This window comes from Artibeus jamaicensis, unplaced genomic scaffold (genome assembly GCF_021234435.1).
Source record: "Artibeus jamaicensis isolate MK-2021 breed Jamaican fruit bat unplaced genomic scaffold, CSHL_Jam_final scaffold_916, whole genome shotgun sequence".
NCBI classification, from domain to species: Eukaryota; Metazoa; Chordata; class Mammalia; order Chiroptera; family Phyllostomidae; genus Artibeus; species Artibeus jamaicensis.
Genome location: NW_026522059.1, coordinates 60418348 through 60442819, shown reverse-complemented (window position 1 = coordinate 60442819; position 24472 = coordinate 60418348). Strand labels below are relative to the sequence as shown.

Below are 24472 nucleotides of genomic sequence, written 5' to 3'. Positions count from 1 at the left end.
TTTTGTTGATTAGTTTTCACTTATAGGTGAGATCATATGGTATTTTTCTTTCACCATCTGGCTTATTTCCCTTGACATAATACTCTCCAGTTCCAACCATGATATCTAGAAGGGTAGGAGCTCCTTCTTTTTTCTGCTGTGTAGTATTCCATTGTGTAAATGTACCAGTTTTTTGAGCCACCCATTTGCTGATGGGCACTTAGGCTGTTTATAGCACTGACTATTGTAAATTGTGCTGCTATGAATATTGGGGGTCATCGGTTCTTTTGAATTGGTGTTTTAGGATTCTTAAGGGATAGCCCCAGCATTACACACTCCCAATCTCAAATCTTCTAGTTCTAGTTTTTTTATAAAGTCACAATTTTGAAATTTTAATATTAGTATTATGCATCTTTTAGTAATATAATCCTGAAGGTTGGAGAGGTAACAATATTTATATTTATTACCATTTTCAAAACCTCAGGTCAGAATTCAAAAATTTTTAAATTATAATCTTTTTTAAAGTTATATTTAATTTTTAATTGACTATATTATTGTTGAAATTATCAAAAAGTCATTATAGCTGGTGTGGCAAAGGGGATCTTACAGCATTTAATTCAGCACTAAAGCCTCAAATGAGGGTAATAATTATATCTATGAAATGATGCCCTGTGGTTGGTAGCCACAGGAAAACAATAACACACACTTATCCTTAATTATCCCAAAATAGAGTGTGTCTGGTGTCTGTATTATAAGTGAAATGAATGGGCAAAGTCAGAGGGATAAATACTGGACTCAAAGCTTCCACTAAGTTCTTTTTGTCCCCTAATTATCAACATAAAACAAGAGAGTCAAATATAGCCCACAGAACACACTATCAGTGACAATGAAAGCTCACCCACTGTCCTTCTGCATTGGCTGTTCTCTCCCCAGCAGGAGTCCACAGGTCTCCAAAATGCTGCTTACAGGGGGCATGAGTGTTTAAATTACTGGCTGAGTCACTGGGTCACATAGACCTCAAATCAGAATTGCTGTTGTTTCTTTAGGAAATGAAAGATTAGTAGAAATATGAAAATTATAGTCTGTCATTTTCAGGAAAGTCTCTTTGTTTTAGGCATTCTGAACAAATATGCAAGTGCTATAAACAACCAAAACACTAAAGTTTTTTTCGATGTTACAATTCAGAGAAATAATAAGTGTAATTGATAGGCTTGGAGATCATGAAGAAGCTGTTGTTTCTTGAGGGTTTTTTTGCACCACAATGTTCTATTACTGAAATAATTACTTTTATATCTGATGCTGATATTGGAATCTGCACATTTCTGGTATAAAATAACTTTAGGCATTTTAAATATGTTTTATGTCCAAGTGAAAACCAGAGAGCAGCCTTGTTGTTACTAAACCACTTTGGTTATCCTGTATTTCCTTCTGTTTGAAGAGGGTACCACAGTCATTCAATGTACAAGGAAAGAAATCTTCTGCTCAAATACTGTTAGGCAGTGGTGAGAACCCTGTCAGCTGAATGACTTCCCAGGTCTGCACAGCATGTTGAACTCCAGGCTGGCTGATTCACTGCTTGCTAAATCACCCCTGCTTTAATATCCTGGCCCTGCTGAAGGCAAGGGGTAGATGGACTCCTCAAGACAAGCCTGCCCCTGCTGGATTTCATTCAGCTGGAAAAATGAATATGTAACAGCCACTGGGAATGGTTTTTGCTTACATGGGAAGTCCTCCCAGCCACTGCTTTAACTCTGGTGACCTTTCCTCCAATACTTGAGACTGCAAGGAACTTGGCAATGTGGGAGAGAGGGAAAAAATTAGTTTTCAGAATTTGGGTTGGCAGGGCTGCAAGCTACTGAGACCATATGAATTCTGCAGCGAGAGGCCAACTGTGAAGACTGAGGTTCACCCCTGTTAGAGCAGAGAGGCTGTTTAATGATACATGCACCTCTTTTTTAAAAAAGAATATTTCTGATCAAGGTGCCACACCTGTTCCTATGCTCCTCCCACCAGCCTGAATTAAGTTCCTTTTGCCCTTTGCATCAGTCCTGGAAGATGTTTTTCTCTTGCTGAAGACTGGATGGTGACTTTTGGTTAGTTAATTGTTAGTCTGTGGACTTGCAGCATTTCTCATTTTATCCAGAGTGAAAACTGAAACCTCCACAGGAAGCTAGCATGTCCTTATAAGAAAGACTGTTTTCTTGCTTGTCAGCACTTTAGGAGGTGAGTGTACACAAAGCACCACTTTTCACTGGACTCAAGTTCCTGTTTGTGTTTTCAGATAGCTACGTGGAGGCAAAGAAGTACCATGTCCTAGACCAAATTAGGGATCTATGGCAAGTCTGTCATAGGAGACAGTAATACATATCATTCCCTATCAAACTCTGCCAGTGTTTATTGTTTTCAGGTTTACTGGCTAAATACATATAAAGTTCTCTTAAAGACTACCGTGCACATTCACCTCTCTTGAAAAATCACTATACACAATTGAATACTGCATTTAGGAAGTACAGATGCTTTTATTATTGCTAATACTACAAAGTAGAATTCAGAATACTTAAAAATCATGAATGCTGTGGTTTCTGTTTTATTGGGAGGAAATCCTCTAACTCTCAACCCTCATTTATTACTAAATGAGTTTGGATCAATAGAGAGAATTGAGAATTGGTTTTGATCTCAAGGGAGAATGATTCTTCAAAGGAATTTGTTCTTTGTCAGTTTGTTACACAAATGGCCTCTAACCCTGCTTTGTAAGGTTTGAAAGATCTTTTTGTATGATGTGGAAGACAGCAATGGCTTGCTTCCCTATTATTCTAAGTGATGGTTCTATTCATGTGAATTTAACTTTCACTGGATAGGTAAGATTGGAATACACTGTTTCTAATTATTTCACGGAAAGATTAGTTAACAAGTTTGTAATTGCAGTCTTGATACTACCTTAGGAGAAACCTTCTCAAATTAGAATAATACGCAATGTCTATGAGACAATTTCATACAGCAAAACACCTACTATTTGATGTCAACTGGACCCCATACCTCTCATCTATGGTGGTTAATCAGTTACAAAGTCAATTGAATCCTCAAATATTGCAGAAATATTTGGCTGCTGAAAACTTTCTGATCTGTGGAACATATTAGCCCTTGATATTTCAGGAACATAGCCACTATTAACTTTTAATAGACATGGTAATTTTTACTCACATGGGAGAAAAATAAAATCCTCTTGATATAGCAATGAAAATGTGCCAGCAAACAAGTAGGAAATTGAAAAAAATTACTCAGTCTTTTCTTAGAAAAGTATACTCTGTATTTATATCTTATGTAGATGTTGACTTGATTTACTTTCCATACCACAAGGAATATCTTTTGTAAGGTGATGTTAAACTAGTTTTTGATGATAGTGGATTAAGTTTATGACAATTAAGTAATGTCAAATTAAAGTTATGACTCTAAAAATAAATTTAGTGATTTTTAGCTTAAGTTTTGTTACATGAAATCAGATGAATGTTAGACAAATACTCTGCATGAGATATTGGTTGGACTTAAAAGGTGATGATAATGTCTTAATTGCCAATATTGCTTTATGAAATATAGCAGTGAAAAGTTTAAGAGAATAACCTTTCAGGATTAATGCTTTAAATTAACAACTCACAACTTTGTATACTCCATTGCAATCAATCATGTTGGAGAGACATGAAGTTTGTATTCAGGGATACCTCTTACATTTTCTAGGATTTCTTGGCCTTGTTAATTTAGATCTTACTCTCCATGCATGCATGTAGCCAAGATAATTACTAGAAGGCAAGATCAAAGCCAGTATATTACAGTCCTATTCCATTTTCTGCTGCTGTGAGCGATCTGCCTGTCCTTTGATGTCGTGTGCTTCTACAAGGAAAGTGCAGAGGATAAAAATACTACACCATGTAATCTGGCATTTATCCCATGAGAGCAGGATTCCAAATTGTGACACATGTCAAGAAGTTAAAAAAATAACTTAAAAGAGTCCTATGGTTTATAAAGTGACACACTCTGCATTTAAACACCATCAAACATCATTTTCCATTACAAATTTAGTCCCATATATAAAATTCAAAGAATTTTTGTAACTTTAGTAGAAGAAAATAGTTACCATATTTACTAGCAATTACATTTAACATGTGCCTGAGCTTTTATTCCCCTTAATGAGGTTAGTTGAGAGGAAGCAGACACAGAGTGTACACACTACTATTTGTGTTTGTACATCTATTCAAGTATCTATAGTCAGTGCGTGTGTACCCTACACATATCTACAGCTGGTTTTAGTTTGCTATGAACCTTCTATCACCTTATGTCATGAGGTTGAACAACTGGCATATTGCTGGACTACTTCTTATTGCAGAGAAGTTTTTGGTGTATGATATTATATTTAACAAATATTTCCCTTATGACTTATCCCTAGCAATGGTCTATTAGATAATAAATGTTGTTAGTTTGATCTTACTCTACCTGATAATATCCTTCCCTACCCCAGTTTACTTTTTAGACATACATTACGTGTGTGTGCAGTGTGTGGTGTGTGTAGTGTGCTTACCTGTCCTTGAACTTAGAGACTACAGTATGCTTTCTAAATTACCTTTCTTGGTAAATTAAATGTTATTAGAAAATAACATTCAACTAGAAAATAACATTTCCAGTTGATTCGGGTGCATTCCATTTTGGACTCAGAGCCCTCCAAGATACAGTGATCATACATAAAAGACATAAATGTTTGGTCAGGACAATGAAAAACTGTTCATGGCCATCACCTTTAAGGCACACCCCAAGTTGAGAAATTTGGTTCAATAGAATATGACTTCACCCATGCACTTCACTTCAAATTTAAATAGAAATTATTTTTATTTTGAAAAATAACAATTTTCTCTTTTCTTATAAACTAAGTTTTAAAGAACTTCCAATTGCAGAATGATTGTAAGGTGTAATGAACAAAACTACACAGAAATGTATTATCTCTGACTTACTGTATCTCAAGTCTAACTCCTGATTTCTCCTCCAGAACCAATCTGGTCTCAGTTTTCATGCTAATACATGCTGCATCCATCCATTCTTCCTATTCCTTTAAAATACTTGGATCAACCTAGATTCTTTATTGTTGGGCAACCACATGCAAACCATCAGCAAATGCACCCAGTATCTGATTGCACCTTGAGCCCAGCATCATCACCTTTCACCTGGAATCTTGCAGTAACTCTCCTAACTGGTCATCTTGCAGCCAGAGGAGTCCTGTTGGGCTAAAAGTGTGTAATTCCTACGCTGAGTGTCACCTTAGGGCTTCCCATTTTCTGTAAAATAAAATGTGGCATCCTTAGTAGGGCCTAAAATATTTTCTTGATGTGGTCCCATCTAACATGTTTCTCCTCTCATTTCCTTTTCTTAACTCACTCTTTTCTACAACAGGTCCTTTGGATCTATATGCTAATGGCATCCTTTACCAAAGTTGCTCTTCTTTACCTCAGTAGCTGCAGTAGCACCTAACTCACCCCATCATTCTACATTCTCTTTTTGTTTTGATGAATCACCCTAATTTTCAAATTACGTACTCATTAGTTTTTTGTTTATATCCCTCTTTCCTGACTACAACATAAGTGTCATAGGACTGTGGCCTTTTATTTTTTCTATTATTGAATCTTGAATGTCTCAACTATGTTTAGCACTACTTAAGTATCAATATTAGATAACTGAATTAATGAATTAATAAAATCAGCCTTGGCTGGTGTAGCTCAGTGGATTGAGCATGGGCCTGCGAATCAAAGGATCGTGGTTCGATTCCCAGTCAGGGCACATGCCTGGGTTGCAGGCCAGTTCTCAGCAGGGGACACATGAGAGGCAACCACACATTGATATTTCTCTCCCTCTCTCCTCCCCTCCCCCCTAAAGATAAATAAATAAAATCTTTTAAAAATTATCTAAACTACTCAGGTTTGTATATTTCTATTTGTTCTAAAGCATAACCTTGCTCTATTATTCTACAATCGCTTCAATTGTTGACACCATTCAGAAAATAATTTTTTCTATATACTATATTTTAAACTCATAATATCCTTTGCTTTTTTATCTACTTACTATGACTGTGTATTGTGGAAGAGACTCAATTTTCTTATTTATTATTGTTCTAAATTGTGTGTTTGCACTTTCTATACCTGGGCCATCCACCCCCCACTGTAAGGCTCTATTTCCCAGTCTCAGTAGTAAGTAGCTGGGGCGATACAACCACATTCCAGTAAATGGAAGTTGTGTGTGTGTGTGTGTGTGTGCACGCATGCGCGCATGCACCTGCCACACATCTTTGAAAGGAATGTACAGGCTATTTTTGGAGCAGACTTTTTAATATAAAATAAAGTTTGTTTTATTCTTTTTTCATAATAATAACTTTGAACCTGGGAGATAGATGCTCAGACCGACTCTGCATTTCTCAAGCCTCAGTCACTTCTAAATGTTACCATGTAATGACATCTTGCCATTAGGATGAGTAGAAGTGATTGATGGGTGTCATTTTTGAGTGATTGATGGGTGTCATTTAAAACATGGCATACATGTTCTACTTTTTCCCTTTTCTGTGTGCTGAACATTGGACATGATTAGTTCCAGTTTCCACTGTATGAACTAAAACCAAGAATTATGATGAAAAAGTGGAAAGAATCTGTCTCTTATTGACCCCTGAAGTGGAGAGCATAAACTTACCTAACCTGGAATGATGTATGTAAAGGAAACAAAAGTCTGTTCCTTAATCAGTTATTTGGGATGTGTCAGTAACTCAGACTTTGACCCTAAATAAAGCACATTTCCTTATTCTTCACCCTTCCTCTGGTCCAAATGTGAACTTGGAATGTTGGAATGTTGGAGCCTGAACAACCATCTTGGACAATGAGGTGAAAGTTACTGGTAAATGACCTGAGGGACTCAGAGGGCTTTTGATCTTGAAACTTATAAGAACCTTGAGATTCATATCACCAGACTTGTGAAAGAGTGAAAAAAGGGGCTTTATTTGGGGTTTCTTTCACTTGAGCTGAAGCTAATTCCAATGAATAAACCATGTTGTATTTCCTACTAACTGAATTATATACAGATGCTCTTTGGCTTAGGATGGGGTTACATACCAATAAATCTGTCATAACTTGAAAACATTATTAAGTCCAAAATGCATTTAGCGCACCTAACTTCACAACTTGCTTACCCTACCTTAAACCTGCTCCCAACACATACATCAGCCTACAGTTGGGCAATTGTGTTGATTTTCATCTCAAAAATAATTGTCTACCTCTTCTCACCAGAAGCAGGACACACAGCTGGGCATTCTGTAAACATGATGGGATGCAAAATATTCCATATCCAAAAAAATGCAACCAAAGAGTACAGTGCAGAGTGTTGTTGCTTACAATTGTGACCATGTGTTTCTGCTGGCTACCACTGCCCAGCATCATGAGAATATTGTCCTGCATGTCTTAGCTTGTGAAAAGATCAACATTCAAAATTCAAATTGTAGTTTCTATCAAATGGGTATCATTTTTGCACCATTGTAAATTCAAAAATTCAAATATAGGACCATCTGTATGTGCATTCTGTAATTATTTTAGGGCTAGCTCAGAAGCAGTTCTGCTTTGTCTGAATGTTGCCACAGTCTGGACATCAGCACATTTTTACTTATTATCCAGGAGAGCATGGTTCCTCTGCAGGCAGCCCTTCTTCATGAGTTATTATGTCACATGGACAAACGAGTGGGTATTGTTGTAGACCTGAGATACAGGAGTTTTCATTACAAAGTTTCCATTTGTCTTGTTTGAAGAGTTGCCTATTTCTTTTCTGTGATATCCCCAGAAGATAAATTTGTTGCAATAAGATAAAGGAAACTACACTGAAAACCACAGCAGACAATTCAGGTCAGTTTTAAAGTATATTTTCCACACTTCATATTATTAGAGCAAGTCTAGTTAAACTTTGGTGCTTACAGACAATTCTTGCTATTATTTTTAATATAACCTGGTGTAATATCATTCCTGAAACAGCATTTTAGATTCCCAAATCTTCACCAACCCCACCTCACCCTACCTTTACCTGGAATCCTTATGAAAATAAGGAACCCAAATTGTCTCCAAATTCACATCCTAGAGTCTCAGGCCAATATTTTGATTTTTCACATATTTGGAGGATAGCTTTACAATCCATCTCATTTTAGAACAAATTTCTATAATCATAATCAAGAAAGGATAAGAAAATATTATATGTTGATATCATGACTATACATATTAATATAATATATAATACATATGGTATATATATTTTGGTATATATGGTATATATATAGTATATATATATACATACATATGGTGTGTATATATATATATATATATGGTATATGGGGGAACCCTTCTCTCATTTTATTTAGCTATAAAAAGATAGATTTTAGTATGTTTCAGAGTCATAGGCAATTAATAATTGACCATTTTGAAAATAATAGTGACAGGTAATAGTGATGAACTAAAATAATTTAAGTTTAATGTTGATAATCATAATTAATAATTTTAGTACAGTACAGTTTCTGAAAACACTCAAATAGCAATTATTTCATTTGGTTTTCATAGTGTTTCAATGAAGGCAGCAGGGTGAGCAGTTATTAGCATATTACATATATATATGTATATATTTAGATATGTAACCTAAGGCTCCTATAATAAGCAACTAGATAGCACCTGCCAGGGTTTCCAGTTCCAGAACCTATCATCTTTCTACTGGCATACAGGGTACAAATTAATAACTTAAAATTCCTCTCTGGAAGTTTGCATTTCTGTCTAACTTTGCACATATGGGAAATAGTGCCAACGATATGAAGACAGAATATGTAAGAGTTAAGCTTTAATAAGACTTCTGCTTGCTTCACTGGAGTTCTGATCAGTAGGGGGAGCATACTTCAAGCTGAAGACAGGAAAGTTATTAATTAAATATTTTAATGAAGTTAGGTGTTTCTGATACAGCTTCTCCTAATGCAAAAATTGTTTTTACCCTGAAAAAACTGTAAGAGCCAGAAGATAAACATGTATGGGAAACTATCACTCATAATTTTTATCCCTAACCATTACCACCATTATGAAAAATATATCACCTATTATATTTTATGTTTTCTATAAAACTGAAAATTTTATAGAAAATGGGGCACCTTTTGTCTAACACCAACAATGTGTGGGGATCCTTTCTGGTCTGTGCGCATGTGCCCTGATAATGTTCATGGAGAATGATATGTTTTCCTGTGAAAATTCTGGGGTGGTAATTCTGGATACCTTGGAGTCTGTATGTAGCCTGCTGCCTGAATATTTTGGGCAGAGTTTCTACTCAGTATTATCAAACAAAGAGTGATTTATTTGTTGTTGTTTAATAAAATTTAATTCTTCCATGAATCTGCTTGATTGGTATGGCATCTTCTGGGGAGGACCAGTTTCTTTAATGATTATTCCCATGCCTAACAAACAGTGATTTCTTAAGGGAACTCATCTGATATAAATGCCTTAAATATGATTTGGTAGTTTAAGGGGGAAACAAGGAAGTTTGAAAAGGGGTCATTGAGGCAGCTCAGAAACCTCTGTAAATATGTGAAAATATGTGTTTCTCCCCTTTCCCTGAGCAAGTGGCACAGGAACCCACATAAATGATGCACAAAGCTTTCATGATTTAGACCCTAGGTTACGTATTTAAGTGGTCCCCACTGTATTCACATATAAACAGTGGCACTATGTATTAAGAATAACCTTTAACAGGAAGCTAAACAACAAAACAAACAAGCAAGCAGAATAAAAACAAAGACACTGAAATAGAGAACAAGGGGACAGTGACCAGAGGGGAGAGGGAAGGGAATTTAAGGGGGAAAAAGGGGAGGGAATTGGAGGAACAAGTATGAAGGACACAGGGATGAGGACTGGGAGGTGGGAGGGAGGTGGGGAGCACGGGGCGGGGGGGGGGCTGGGATGGAAGAAGTGGGCAAAAAACTGTACTCAAAAAATAACTAAATAAAATTTAAAAAAGAATAACAATAACAAAATAACTATAACATTATTAGCATGATTTTATTTTTATGGATCTTTGGCTAGTTTGACATCTATTTACTGGCTCTTAGGAAATTTCTAAAATGCCAGTTATACATACTTTATGTCAGAGAAAATAGACAGTTTTAGTTCTACTCATGGCAGCATCCATAGGAAAGCTTCCCAGACAAAAATTTGGGGTTCTTGAGTTACAATGAACATATTATATACAGGCTACATTGTTATCAATTAATTCAACTGACTTCTTCATCAATTTTTTTCCCCTTCAGTCTTGATGGTTTCATGACCTAGACCCAGGCAATACCCTTAGGCAGTCCATGTGATAATTGACACATTTTCTAACACGGAATAGTGATGCCCAAGTCACTGCTTTCAGGCCGTGACTTGAGCTGATTGGAGTCTGCAGCAGGGGGGCCTTCATCTTCACACATCAGAATACCTTGACAGCTCTCCCAGGGTATTCTGGCAGGGAAGCATTGCTCTCTCTCCCCCAGGAAAATAGATGCAAACACCTCTGGAACATTGTAATGGTTGCTAGGCATCAAAATGGTGACATCTTTATGATAAACACAGTATGCAGAAGAAGGTCTAATAAAAGAATAACAAATTATTACATCCAGAGAGCAATTTTACAAGATTAACAGATATAATAAATTACCTCTAGAGTCAGAATACCAGGTTACCTTTTAAGGTATTTCACAGTGGAGACAAAATGAACTGGCCTATAAAACCCAGAGAATATAGGAAAAGATAACAAACTGCTTCTTCACATTTCTGAAAGATAACCATGTTACTTGCCTTATATGGTAGTACACTTGGCAAGTAATTATTGTAAAATAGGGTTATTATTTTTCATACTGCTATTGGAAGTTCAGTAACATTGTGATCTATATAGTAACTTAATACAAGATCTATACCAACTTAATAAAAAACTTGTGGCATTTTATTTCTAAAACAACTTTAATACATAAAATGTTATATAGTAAATGCCAGGACTTGAATATATTTTATAATAATTAGCAAGAGTGTTGGTGTTTCTATAAAGGGCAATGAATTTCTTTACTCGATGTTTTTGATCAGGTGTTCAAAAAATTAAAAGTTAATTGTTTCTAGATTTCTATATTTAATTTTATTTTTTAATTCAATGCTTCTTTATTTTTTTCTTGCCTGTACTTATAAAAATGAAGGAATAAATATGCTTAAACATTGGAGACATGTGATTTGTGATCTATGGATTTATTATTTTCTTTATTAAAAAAGTAATAGTTATTCGGACACTTTCAGTGGTGAGTCTAGTCTTCTCCAACAAATGCAGAAAGTTAAAAGAAATAATAAAGGGAATGGAGAAAGGGTAAGAGAGGAACAGAGGGAGAAGAGAGAGGAAAGCAGGAAGGAAGGGAGGGAGAGAAGCATGTATTCCCTCAGGCTCTCCAAGTCTTAGCCTCTCTTCAAATGTCCTGATACCTGAAGGTGAAAAGTTGAGTTTCCATTAAAATATTTTAAGTAGATTCTTTAACTTTTGGCTCATTGGATATTAATAATGCAGCTAGTTTTTATGGGTGATTATTTTGAGCCATTAGTTGTTATTGTGGGTGGGCCATTAGAGTCAAGCTTGACCTAAGGAAATATTGCAGTAAAAAGTATTACATTTACAGTCCTTCCATTATTTTCATTGTGGTTCATGAATCCTTGAGTTCAGGAGTATGTGTATTCATCTCCTTCCCACCACCCTCCACCCTCAGAGTGCTTTCTGTTGTGGCTGTCATATAGTGGTGATTTCTCAGTAGGTGAGTGAACACAGTGTTCTAGGACTTCAAGGGCCTAACAGGAGAGTCCTCACCTGAACAGAATAATAAATATTCCTTTTGACTGATCTTGAGATCTAATGAAGGTGAGTTTGCTGACAAAATAGTTCTTGTAGTGGAGGAGGGGAGGGGTGATTTAATATTGATAATTACTGGTTATAGATTGGAGAAAGAATTGAGGATTGAATAATAAGGAAGGTTTGAATTTCCTCAGAAAGAATTCATCATTATCCTCATTGGGAGATATAAAAAGAGAAAATGGAAACTCAAAGAACTTGAATATCTAATGAACATTAATTAGATAGCTATCTGTGGGAGTCATTACTCATTTTTCTTTTAAATAAGAATTGCTATTCTAATTATTATGTAGAAAATGTTTTATTTATTTCTTCCCTAATGCTCTCCCTTTCTTTGTGTAGATCCAAGTTTCTGACCTATTTCAGAAGAATCCCATGTGTCTAGTTTCCTCATCTGTAAAAATGGGAATAACAGTATTATCTTGGCACATTTAATGCACTTAAAACAGTGCATCTGAAGTCCTAAACAGTATCTTAAGAAAAATGTTCTTTATGAGAGCTGTCATCCTGACTTCAAATTTGGTTCTTGTAGCATTGATTTCAATTCTGGGCTAATCTCTGTAGGCTTTCCTAGGAATATTTTAGCTAATAAAGTTATTTACATTTTTCTATAACAACTGGAAAAAAGCATGCTTACTCACAATGGGATAAAGATAAGGATATGATTTGTTTTATTGGTGTCACTGCAGTAATTGTTATTGTTATAATATTTCCATATAAAAACAGGTTAATTAGTTCTGACTTATTAGGAACCAATTAACACAGATGAATAAAAATGATATAATAGCATTAAGTAATAAATATTCATTTGGAAAATGAAAAATTCAAAGAATATATGTACAAGTGGAAAAACAGCAGGAGTTCTTGCCTAGGAAAAGTCAGGGTGAACCATTGGGCTATGTTTCTATAAATAAGTAGTAGACCGTTTTAAAAGAGGAGGTTTTAGCTTTCTACAACTGTATTCCCTAGGTTGCATGCCTAATATGTGCTGAATAACTTTGAAGATTAGCTCATTTTCAATGTTCCTTATAATGTTTTGTACTTGGCTTGGAATAAAGAAAATATCCCACCAGCACCTGCACCAAAAAATTGCCTTTTCAGCTCTTATTTCAATAAAACATTCTCTGCACTTTATAGTAATTAAATATAGCCATAATCCATGGGTCATTGAAAAAAGATCGCCAGTTTTTCAGTTGCATAGTGACTGTACCTTTACATGCAATGATTTTTGTGTTACTGTGTCATATTTAAAGAGTCTTGCATAGGAGAAATTCAAAGTATTTTATAAGCATTACACCGATTAATCCTACAAGACAAGGGTTACTATTCCCAGGGTAGAGATGAAGATACAACAGTGAGGCTACCATGCCAGGAAAAAAGTTTGTTTTATGTCTTTGCAGAAAGAAAAGTGTAACATATCCAGGACTTTTCAATTAAAGATGCATTGGAGACTGATTTTGGGGACTGAAGAAGAAGCATAGGTCAATGCCAGTTTCTGAAGTTCTTAGAGCTAAGTTAGTCTCAGCTCAAAAAGCTGAGGCAATATTTATGAATTTGTTACCTAAGCGTTCTTACTATTCTGAATTAACAACAGGCTCAAGATACTAGAGGACTGTTCAGAAATCTTGCTTCATTAAATGAGGGCATTTTTCTTAGAGATTTTGTTGCCTGGACCTCAGAGAATGGGCACAAGTATCTTCCTTTGCTTGGATGGGAATTGAGTACTGTTGGGACACAGCTCACCTTGTGACCTCTTTGTTTCCATCTGTCTTAGCCTTTCACCTGACCTCTGATCTTCAGTTCAGTTTAGTTCCATCAATTTTGGGGTTTTATAAATTTTGACCTTTTATTGGATTTTTTATCTGTGGTCTTTTTCTTGACCTTTGTTTTGCTCTCATATACGTTAGATATTCATAGATAAATAAAACTAAGAATATGGCACTCTTCCTACAAGAATCAGTGAGTAAATAAAAGAAAGACATGCCAACTGGAAAGCAAAGGGAAAGTGTAGGACACACTTCTACTAATTTACAGACAGTTGAAATAGATCAATACTTTTTATTTTGTACAAAGAGGTAAAAACTTGAAAGAAATCTTTTTCTGTAAAATTAAAATTCTGATGAATACTCTACTTAATATCAAATTAAAATGATAAGAATATTATAATTCTTAATATCATAATTAGAACCAGTGCTCATGGCTACAAATAAATGCCAAATCTATGGGAAGATTATTCTAGTTAAACTCTGTATTTAAAACTGGTAAATTTAAGTTCTTCAATGTTATTATCATTTGAGAATAACCTTTATATTTTATTTATTAATTATCTAAAGTCCCTAAGTTATTTTTTCAGAATTAATGAATGTAACACCATTAAGCAAAATAAATGTTGTTGTTGTTGGGTTTTTTGTGGCTGAATGTTGTCAACTTTTAAAAAGTAAAAATAGCTCAAAACCCTAAATATTTCAAAATACCATGTATTATTTTTTTAAATTTTCTTAGGGTTTTGATTTGATTTACTCACTGACTATCTCTAGTTCTAGACTGAGCTCTATTTGATCTTATGATCTCTTATGGTGTTCTCTTAAGACTTACTCTAGTTATGTCTTGTGGTTTACAATTCAATATGTTTCCATATGTTACTACTCAAGGAAATGTCATTTTCTTCCTAACTTTGACTTAAGGCTGCCATTTTTGTGCTGATGGAGTACACAGATGTTGGTGTTAACATAGGAGGTGAGTAGATAGCTATATCTTTGTCTCTAGAAACCCCCTAAAGGTTACTTATAAACATAGCCAGAAGAAGACTCATTGTCTAAGCTATTACCTGAATTTGGAAGCCACAAGATTAGGAGAATTCAATTCATAAGCAGAAAGGAAGACTGAAACCAAAACATGGCTGGAGATAGGCTAACTGCAATCAGGTTTAGGAATCTGTATGGTATTAGCTATAAATATTTTCTGAAGGAGATAGAGATAGACATAGAGATTATAGATAGATAGATAGAGAGATGATAGATAGATAGATAGATAGATAGATAGATAGATAGATAGATAGATAGATGATAGATAGATAGAGAAATTAGTTGTTTAGTTCAGGACCCTGTACTAGTACTGCTTTAAAGTATTTCTCTCCTTAGCCTAGGATTTATGTATGAACAACATGATCAAAGGTTGGGAATGTGGCTCTGGCTGGTGTAGCTCAGTGGATTGAGTGCAGGCCTGCAAACTAAACAACTGAGGTTTGATTCCCAGTCAGGCCTGCCTGGGTTACAGACCAGATCCCAGCAGGGGATGCAGGAGAGGCAACCATACATTGATGTTTCTCTCCCTCTCTTTTTCCCTTTCCCTCTAAAAATAAATAAATAAATAAAATCTTTAAAGAAGGGTTGAGAATGTAGAATAAGATTAAGGATATGTCACATTGAAATAAGCCAGGCAGTGAAAGACAAATACCATATGATCTCACCTATAAGTGAAACCTAAGCAAGAAAACAAACAATCAAGCAGAATATAACTGGAGACACTGAAATGAAGAACAAACTGACAGCAACCAGAGGGGAGGAGGAAGGGAATAAGGGAGGAAGAAGGTTTTTCAGGAACATGTATAATGGACACATGGAAAAAAACAAAGGAGGGTAGGATCAAGGGTGGGAAGTGGAGTTGGCTGGGGTGGGGGGGGAGTGGTGGGAGATAAGTGGAGACAGCTGTTCTTGAACAACAATAAAAAAGTGAAAAAATACAAATAAAAATAAATAGTTAAAAAAAGAATAAGGATATGGAGTTGAATAAGAATGACAACATTCTTACTACCCAATAATTTCTTCATTATTACAGCTATGTAGATAGATTGTGGTTGAGAAGAGTTAAAAATTTACAACTGTGATGTCCTCGATAGAAAGGGATCACCCCTTTTTTCACTTAGTCAACTCTTTATAAGTGTTACTTAAATTGATTTTAAATAAAAACGAAAAGTAAAATCCATAAAAAGTTGGTCTTTGTAAAAGGGACATATTAATTATAACAATAATAACAGTTACCATCTTTTGAGTGGCTACTATGCACCAGAACAAGGTTACCCTATTTGCATATAAACCTTAATTTAATACTGTTAATTACCTTGCAAGATAGGAGATGTTATCACCTCGTTTTTGTTGAGGGAGCAAATGAGAAAGAATACATGATCTACAAAGTAAAAAACTGGTTAAGTGATGTCAAAGTTTCTGCTCTCTCCTCTAACATAAGCCATGGTTCTTATCTCCCTAAATATGGTCCTAAGAAATAATTCATTGATTTATTTTTAAAAACATCTATTGAGCACCCACTATATGTCAGATACCATGCTATATTTATGGTAGTAAATTGATAAGTAAAGCACTGTTACAACCTTTGATAACCAAGAATTTTAATGGAAGAAAACCGACAAGTAAACTGGAAATCAGAGAGCATCATAGTAAGGATTGTTACAAAAAAAGTATACTGTTAGGGAAATAATAGCAGTGATTTAAAAAATGGGCATTAGGAAGGGAAGTTAAGGGGAAAAAGGGGGAGGGATTTGGAGGAACAAATAGGAAGGACACAGGGACGAGAACTAAGGGGGGTGGAAATGGGAGGGAGGTGAGGAGCAAGGGGCGGGGGAGGCTGGGATGGGAAAAATAGACAAAAAACTGTACTTGAAAAATAACTAAATAAAATTAATTAAAAAATAAATAAATAAAAAATGGGCATTAAACACATATATACAAATTATACACATATGCACACACATGTACACTCTGGATGTATAGTTAAAAGAAGCAAAAATCAATTTATAGTGAATTTTCATTTTTAATTTTTTAACAGGGATATTAATTGGTCATAGTGAATATAATCAATATATTTATATGACTTGAAAAGTGTCATCCAATTCTCACCAGTTAGAATATTGGAATGTGAGCCAATTAGAATATTTCATTGCTTGTAGATCTAACACTTGCTCATAAAGACTTTTTTGGGGGGTCTTGGATAATATATTTCAATCTTAGCTATTTATCAATTAAATGCTAGATAATTCTTAATTTTCTATGTCTCAGTTAAATAAAATTTTACACTCAGTTCTATTCATTCTCATTACCTTCTTTTTCTATACAATTATATTCACATTCCCCACTTAGGTCTCCCAAATCTGTATCTTCACTTTACTTCACTTGAAACCCATGGGCATATTTTTAATTGTTGATGGTCTTTATAGCTCTAACATATATTTTACTTACCAATGAGATTAACTTACTTTTTCTATAAACTCCTTTGTCTACAGTCATAAAAATAGTTGTAACATCATTACTTGAATTTCTATTGAGAAACTACTCTCTTTTTTTCAAAATAAGATTTTATTTATTTAATTATTTTTTTTACAGAGGAGAAGGGAGAGAGAAAGAGAGGAAGAGACACATCACAGTGTGTGGTTGCCTCTTTCACATCCTACTGGAGACCTGGCCTGCAATCCAGGCATGTGCCTTGAGTGGGAATAGACTGGCAGCCTTTTGTTTTCAATCCACTGAGCACACAAACCAGGGTAAGAAACCAGCCTTTCTTATACGATACTGCCATTATCATATTTCATCTAATTCTAAGATGCCAGTGATTATGACTTATTTTTATTTTACTTTGCATGAAAAATTACAATTATGTAATAAGGCAGTGCTACCTTCTTACTTAGAATACTGTTTTATATTTAAAAAGGCATTGATTTTATCATCAATTTTTTGCACTTACATTAAAAGCAAACTGTGAAAAGAAAATAATTTGTTTAAGCTAATTCTACTTACCCATCAAATCATACACTTCTGAACTACTTTTAGAATTGAAAATTGTTAATAATGCCTGTGCTTTAACATTCATTTGAGTCCTAGAGTGACTGTGATGTAGTATCCATAGAAGAATTAAAAGTCATTGGTGCTCAGGTCTTAAGCCAGCTCTTTTTCGTTTGTTTTAAATAATAAACTTTATTTTTTAGAGAGAACTTATGGTCATGGCAAAACTGAATGGAGAGTACAGAGTTCTTTGTCCCCCCACATATACAACCTCCTCTATTATCAAAATCCCACAACACAGGGGTTACCATCAATGACTATATATTCACACATAATTATATTGCAAAGTTCATAGTTTATGGTTCATTACTGTTGTACATTCCACGTAATTTGGCAAATGTAGTCACATGTATCCATTATAGTACCACACAAAGCATTTTCACTGCCCTAAAAATCCTGTGTGCTTTGCCTGTTCATTCTTCACTCTCTCCTAACTCCTAGCATTCATTGATCTTTCTACTGTTTGTGTTGCTTTGCTTTTCTCAAAGTGTCATATGCTTGGAATTATATAGTATGTAACCTTTTCAGACTGACTTCTTGAACTTCACGATAAGCATTTTAGTTTCCCTTATGTTTTTCCATGGCTTGAAGCTAATTTATTTTTATTATTGAACAATATTTCATTATATGAATGGACTATAATTTTGGTATCAATTCAGCTGCTGGAGGATATCTTGGTTACTTCTAATTTTTGGCAATTATGAACAAAGCTGCTATAAATATTTCTGTGAAGGTTTCTGTCTGGATATCAATAGTTATCTTATTTGGGTAAATGCCAAGGAATGTGATTTCTGGCTAGTAGGATAACAGTGTTTCAAAGTGGGTGTGCCATTTGGCATTTTCACCAACAATGAATAAGAATTCTTATTAATCCAAAACTTTGTCAGCATTTGGTGTTGTCACGTTTTGCATTTGAGTATTTGAATTTAGACGTGTTGTGGCATGTTATTGTTTGAATTAGAAATTCCATGATGACATTTGTGCTGAATATCTTTTCATATGTTTATTTGCCATCTTTATATCTTTGTTCAGATTTTCCCTATTATTTATTTACTTGTTAGTTTCAAGAGTGCTTTGTACATTTTGGACAACATTTCTTTATCATATGTGTATTTTTCAAACACATATTTGCTTTTCGTCTATGGCTTGTCTACTTATTGACATTTTCCTCCAAGAGGCAAATGTTTTTAACTATAATGAAGCCAAGTTTATCAATATTTTCTTTAATGACTCATACCTTTGATGCAGTCTTTAAAAAATTACCATACTCAAGATCACCTACATTTTCTCCTATATTTTAGGTTATTTATAATTTTGCGTTCACATTTAGATATATAATCTATATTTACTTAATTCTTCTTTGTCTGCTTCTAATTTAGGATAATATTTATTGGCCTATTAGAGTTAGAAAGGAGTTAGAAAACATTACCTCTATGTTTTTTCTGTTAAAGTGATTATAAGAATTAGTATATATATATTTTTCTTAAATGTTTGGTAGAATTTAACAATAAACCCAAATGGACTTTTTGCTTTCTTTTTTTTAACACTATTAATAGTTGACTCAATTACCTTTATAGATATAAGCACATTTATCTTGTGTGTTTTTCTTTGTGAGAGTTTTGAAAGATTGTGGCTTTTAAGGATTTTCATTTCATCTGTTTATAGATTGTGTGGGCATAGAATTGAATATAGTATTTCTTTATTAAACTTTTAATGTCCATGGAATCTCTAGTGATACAATTTTTTTATTTCTTATCAGTAATTTGTGTCCTCTGTCTTTTTTTCTTATTCTGGCTAGAAGGTTGTTGATTTTATTAATCTTTTTGAAGAACTCGCTTTTGGTTTTATTAATTATTCTTTTGATTTTTAATTTTTAATATTATTTATTTCTGTTTAGTCTCATTTTTCTGATTACTTTGCATTTAACTTACTCTTTTATTCTAGCATCATAAGAATAAAATTTATTCTTTTATTCTAGCTTCAAATCAGATTATTAATTTTTGGATCTTCTTTTCTAATTCAAAGCTATGGATTTCTCTTTAAGCACTTCATGGTTGCATCCCACAAATTTTGAAAGTTGTATTTTAATTTTATAAATTTGTTCAAAATATTTATGAGTTTGTTTTGAAATTTCTCCTTTATTCCATGTGGTATTTAAAAGTGTGTTCACTCTCAAAGTAATTGGTGACTTCCAGCTACCCTTTATTGAATTCTAGTTTTATTACATGATGTTGTGGCAAAATATATGATATAATTTCTATATTTTAAAACTTGGTAAGGTATGTTTTATGACCTAGAATATGGTGTATATTGGTGAAGGTTCCACGTGACCTTGTAAAGAATGTGTTGTCTATTAGATGAGGTCATTGTTGATGTCATTTACAACCAGTTGATGGAAGTGCTATTGAGTTCCTGAACCACCTTTTCAGTTACCAACTGAAGTTTATATATGCTGCTAAACAAAGCTGATCTACCAACATATCAAACAACCTTTTAATTCTTAGGGATAACAGTAGATGAGAACTCAACTTTGGTTTCTGAGATTTCATTCCAAGTCTCCAACACATATTCATGAGCTGGTTTTGGTGTCAGTGATTTTCACAGTTGAACATGATTAAGCAATGATGCTGTCAGACAACATTTTCCAGACTTGGACATATCAAAGATATAACTGGGTATCCTTTCTGGTGAAGTGCTGGACTTCTCTAGTAAAATTCCATTCTATAGATTATTAGACTTTATGGAGAAATGCACATATTTATCTTTCTGTTATTTAGGCTATTATACAGCTCTACTAAGGTAGAAATTAAGTAGTTAAAATATAAAGCAAGTGATTCTTATTTCTAGAAATAAAAATGCATTTTGTTTGAAAGAAACAAAATTTATGTTGAAAATATAGGCCCACTCATTATTTGTTATTGCTTTAAAAGATATTAAGTCACTTTTGCATTTATTAGGTAATAAATTTCAGTCTTCCAGATTACTTATATGTTTATATTTCTTCTTCAAATTCTCCTTTGAACTGGCTTTACCATCTTAAATGTTTCTTAATTAATAAATTTAACAAATGTGAGACATGAGTTCATTTTCCCCACAAAGATAATTATTTAAGACCTTTACTAACAGGTGCTTGCAGTTTGTTGACTTTTTTGAAAATACCAAGTAGTAAACTTTTGAAAAATTGTTTCACATCTGGTCAAATTGAGATTTATCTTTACAGGTGTATTGAGAAAAAACAGAAAAAAAAGCCCCAAAACATATCAGTCCTTACAAAAAAGAAATATCATTAGATAAAAGTAATAAAACCTTGATGCTGCACAGAATGCAGATAGTTCTAGTCATCTGGTAAAAGAAAAAGCAAGCACTTAAAGTCTTAAGCTCCAGTCTTTAGTTGATTTCTCATGGCTGGAGTTTCATATTTCTTTTATTTATTTATTTATTTATTTATTTTAATATATTTTATTAATTATGCCATTACAGTTGTTCTATTTCCCCCCTCAGTCCCCTCCACCCTGCACAACCCTCCCCCATCACTCCCCCCTTTAGTTTATGACCATGCGTCTCAAGTTCTTTAGATTCTATATTTCCCATACTATTCTTGCCCCCCCCAATCTATTTTCTATCTACTGTCTATGCTACTTATTTTCTGTACCTTCTCCCCCCTTCTCCTCCTCCCCCTCCCCTGTTGCTAACCCTCCATGAGATCTTCATTTCTATGGTTCCACTCCTGATCTAGCTGTCATTTTAGTTTGCTTTTGTTTTAGGTGTGGTTGTTAATAACTGTGAGTTTGCTGTCCTTTCACTGTTCATCTTTTTTATCTTCTTTTTCTTAGATAACTCCCTTTAACATTTCATATAGTAAGGGCTTGGTGATGATGAACTCCTTGAATTTGATCTTATCTGAGAAGCACTTTATCTGTCCTTCCATTCTAAATGAAAGCTTTGCTGGATGGATCAATCTTGGATGTAGGTGTTTGGATTTCATGACTTTGAATACTTCTTTCCAGTCTCTTCTTGCCTGTAAGGTGTCTTTTGAGAAATCCGCTGACAGTCTGATGGGAACTCCTTTGTAGGTGACTGTCCCCTTATCTCTTGCTGCTTCTAGGATTCTCTCCTTCATTTTAATCTTGGCTAATATTATGATGATGTGCCTTGGTGTGTTCCTTCATGGGTCCAACTTCTTTGGGACTCTCTGAGCTTCCTGAATATCCTGGAAGTCTATTTTCTTTGCCAGATTGGGGAGGTTCTCCTTCATTATTTGTTCAAATAAGTTTTTCACTTGTGGCTGTTCCTCTTCCCTTTCTGGTACCCCTATAATTCGGATGTTGGAGCATTTAAAGATGTCCTGGAGGTTCCTAAGATTCTCCTCATTTCTTTGAATTCTTATTTCTTCATCCTTTTCTGTTTGGTCATTTTTTCCTCCTTCTGGTCCACTCCTTTGATTTAAGTCCTAGTTTCCTTTCCATTACTACTGGTTTATTGCGTATTTCCATTCATTTCAATTAGTTTAGCCTTCATATGTTCCTCTAATTTGTGACTAAAATCAACCAGTTCTGTGAGCATCCTGATCCCCAGTGTTTTGAACTGTGCATCTGAAGGTTTGGCTATGTCTTCGTTGCTTAGATTTATTGGCTCTGGGGCTCTGAGTTGTTCTTGAGCCATATTTTGATCTGTTTGTGCCTGTTACGTATGAGGAGCAGAGCCCTAGTTGTTCAACAGGGCGGGGCCACCCAGGTCACTGGTTTGTGACGCTATATGTGGGGGCGGGGTCAGAGAGAGACAATGGTGGTCCCCTCTGTCACTTCCTGCCACTGGGGCCTGTGCAGTCCATCTCATCCCTGGCTCCTACACTGGTTTATTGGTTTGGCTGAAGGGTTTGTTTTTGTCGGACTTCCATGTAGTTCAATTTTCTGTGGGTTGGCTGCATTTTTGTTGCTAAAACTTTGTTGTTTTTAAACTTAGTTGTGCGAGAAGGTGCAGTGCTTCCACCTACGCCTCCGTCTTGGCAGAAGTCTCATATTTATTTCTTCTTGTTGGATGACCAAATTGGCTAATAGTAGAGCTGGTAAGCGTATTTCCTCAGCCCCGCCATGCTCAGCCCCAGGAGCCAATGAGTTCTCAGCTGGTGGACTGGTTACTCATGTCTCTTTGCAATGTTGTAGTTTAGAGTTTTCCAGATGTCTGCATCAGTGATTGAGGTTGCAGAGGTACTGATGTTGAGGTGACTGCTGACCTTGGGTCTCAGCTTCTTGATTTTCCTTATCCTCCTCATTTAATCTTCTCCAGGGTGTCTTTAGCAAGAGGGCCCCTGTGGATTTGTGGTCTGTACCTCCATATTTTGTCTCACTGTTCTACCTTGGTCTCCTACACCCTGGTTGCCTGATTGTCAGCACCCTGCATCACTTCTCCCTGTACCAGAGCATTGAAATACTGAGGTTGACACCCATAGGATCTCCTCACGTATTAAGGTGGAACCATTGCCTACAGTAGGGCCAGAGCCATTAGGTCTGGCCTTTCCAAGCATTCTCTGATCCATCATTCTTTTCCCCACTCCCACTCTTCTGGTAATTCTGCTGGTAATTCGGTGGAGGACCCCTGCAATGTGGATAGCATCTATAAGGGTTAGTCTGCTGTGTATTTACGGCCTTGCACTGGAACTCCTCCAGGGCCTGTAACATTTGCTGCCTCTGCACACTTCTCTCTTTCAACATCAGACTCTACAGCCTCTCCATCTCTTCCTATACTTCAAAGATACTTCCTGAGGTTATTCTTCTTTATGGCAGTCTGGTGGACACATACACCTTCCTTGGTGGCATTCCTATTGATAAAACCCTATCAGTTCCTTACATTGAATTATTTTACTGTTCTAAAAAAAGGTTTCTTGTGATGTCCCTCTTGTTCCTGCTGGCAGGTGCCACTGATGTGAGGCCTCTCAGGCCTCCATTCCCTGGGCAACTGCCTGTGGTGTGGGGTTTGGTGGGGGTGGGAGGGCTACTGGATTTGGGTTTCTCTGCTCACAGTTGTGGTGATGGTGACTGGGACCAGTGGCAGCAGCTGTGGCTCCTCCCAGGTGATGGTAACTAGGCCTGAGGTGATGCAGCTACTGAGGGGTCTCTTGAGATCCACTCCTTGCTCCAGCGATGATGAAACTGACATAAGTTCATTTTAAACCTGTATGTTAGTCACGACATTGCACTTCTGAAAATCATACTTTCATATAATTAAATCATGACACACCTATGCTTCAGTGATTATAAGACACTGTATATCCACTAAGATTTCATGCATTTTATTCCATTATTATTATTTTTTGACTTGAAATTTATTGGGTTGACATTTGCTAAGAGGATCATATAGGTTTCAAGTGTACATTTCTATGATACATGATCTGTATATTGCATTGTGTAATCTTCTTCCTTCTTCATATATTTAGCCCCCATTACCCTTTACTACTCTCCCACCTTATTCCTTCTGGTGGCCAACATAGTGTCATCTGTGTTTATGGGTTTCAGTTTTACATCCCCCATATGAGTGAAATCATATAGTTCATAGCTTTTTCTGACTTATTTTACTTAACATAATATTCTCTAGCAACAAGCTGGGAGCCAGGGAGTCAGGCACGGGAGCCGGGACACTCCAAACCCCTGTGATGGCCCTGGGAAGCAGAGGAGACAGCTACGGGAGCCAGGACA

The 24472-nt window shown here is 35.3% G+C and overlaps 1 pseudogene; it reads right to left on the bottom strand.

Moving 5' to 3' along the window:
• The window catches only part of LOC119034533 (Y-box-binding protein 1-like), a 91238-nt pseudogene that overhangs the window by 26972 nt on the left and 39794 nt on the right, over positions 1 to 24472 (bottom strand).